A 2,500-nucleotide genomic window follows, 5' to 3' on the forward strand; every position below is an offset into this window, starting at 1 on the left:
CGATCAGCGGGTCTTTAACGCCAGCATCGCTTCCATGTACATATACAGTATCTCACAAAAGGGAGTACCCCCCTCACATTTTAGTCAATATTTCATTATATCTTTTAATGGGACAACACTGAAGAAATGAGCCTTTGCTCCAATGTGAAGTATGAAGGTTACAGCTGGTATAACAGAGTAAATGTGCTGTCCTCTCAAAATAACTCAACACAGCCATTAATGTCTAAACCCTGGCAACTAAAGTCACTACACCCCCATCACCATACCCCCCCATCATCACATACCCTTCACCATACCCCCCCATCATCACATACCCTTCACCATACCCCCCATCATCACATACCCTTCACCATACCCCACATCATCACATACCCTTCACCATACCCCCCACATCATCACATAACCTTCACCATACCCCCCCATCATCACATACCCTTCACCATACCCCCCCCCCATCATCACATACCCTTCACCATACCCCCCATCATCACATACCCTTCACCATACCCCCATCATCACATACCCTTCACCATACCCCCACATCATCACACCCCCATCACCATACCCCCCATCATCACATACCCTTCACCATACCCCCCACATCATCACATAACCTTCACCATACCCCCCATCATCACATACCCTTCACCATACCCCCCCATCATCACATACCCTTCACCATACCCCCACATCATCACATACCCTTCACCATACCCCCCATCATCACATACCCTTCACCATACCCCCCATCATCACATACCCTTCACCATACCCCCCACATCATCACATACCCTTCACCATACCCCCCCCATCATCACATACCCTTCACCATACCCCCACATCATCATATACCCTTCACCATACTCCCCCCCATCGTCACATACCCTTCACCATACCCCCCCCCCATCATCACATACCCTTCACCATACCCCCCACATCATCATATACCCTTCACCATACCCCCCCATCATCATCACATACCCTTCACCATACCCCCACATCATCACATACCCTTCACCATACCCCCACATCACCACATACCACAGACTTCACAGAGCAATCGTTGCAGAAGGTTATTTGAATAACAATTGTGGACGTGTGGGGGCTTCTTAGTTGAAGCCGACAACGGGACAATATTTTTATTTTATGTTGGCAATGCAACAAGCGACGTAGCCGATGATGTTGAGAAGTTGCAGTGAGGAATATTTTAGGAGCACCATTTTGGGCAGTGCAGAGAGGTAGTGGCCCACACTGACTTAGTGTTGAGCTGGGAAACATGGCTGAAAGAGCTCTACAGTGAACAGATGTGCTGGGCGAGCCGTCAGTCAGTGGAAGCTAACAGAAGCTAGCTGGCGTAAGCTGACAGCTGACCAACGCTACCAAATGATCGGCGGAGATAGGGAGTACATGTATTTGAAAGAGTCCGGCAGTCGTGGCAGACGAAGGTCCAGTTGGGAGTTTGGATGGAGAGTCCACTGAAGTCCACTGTGGTCTAAAGGGATAATCCTCGCTAGATCACTAGCTAGCGGTAACCGTTAGTCGGGAGGTTGACAGCTAACGTTAGCCAGCTGAAGCTAAGAGTCGATCGATGGTGAGTAACGTACGTTACACAGGCTGGCAGCAGCACAGAGTCCAGAGTTGATAAGGGGGGATAGAAAGGTGTTGAGAATAACCAACACCTAATCTTAAACTTAGGGTACTTAATTTACTACGACCCAATCAGAGGTTACTTAAATTGAACCTCAAATTAATGACAAATGACAAATGAAAGGTCACCCCCACTAAGCACAGCAGCTAGGAGTTGTAAAGGTCATGGGTTCATATAGTGGAAACAATCAACCTCAGGACTATGTGACACATAGACTCTGGATGAAGGGGAGATTGTTTCTGATTCTTTCAGAACAGGAAATGTTCTTAAGGAAAAGTGTTGTGTTTCGTAGCTGTAGAGTGAATGAGATGTATTATCTGCACAGGTGTCAAGTACGTAAGTAGAAATTTTGGGTGTCTATACTTTACTGGAGTAATTATTTTACAGCAGACTTTTTACTTTTTTACATTTTCACGCAATTATCTGTACTTTCTACTCCTTACATTTTAGAAATAGCCTCGTTACTCCTATTTCAGTTCGGCTTGTTTTCATTCCGGCTTATCATCGTTTGAGAGTGTACTTGATTGTGGTTGGATGAGAAGTATAAACATACAGTATACCATTCCATCGCATCTGCACATGACAAAAATCACGTCACACTCCAGCAAGGAAATAGCAGACGTACAGTATGTAGTCTAGTACCAAGATGTCCGTGGCGGAGACTCGAGCGAAAGGTCCCAACCAAGCACCGGCAATTGTCTTGTCCAGTTTTGTTATCTTACATCCGTTGCCCTCACAGATTCCTGCAGCTTAGCTTGGATGTACATCTACATTCCAGTCAAGGCTATTGATAACATGCCTCTGAAGTTTGACTTTTTGCACCATTACAATACTTATAGGCAACTAGTCATC

Source organism: Sander vitreus, chromosome 21 (assembly GCF_031162955.1).
Source record: "Sander vitreus isolate 19-12246 chromosome 21, sanVit1, whole genome shotgun sequence".
Taxonomy (NCBI): Eukaryota; Metazoa; Chordata; class Actinopteri; order Perciformes; family Percidae; genus Sander; species Sander vitreus.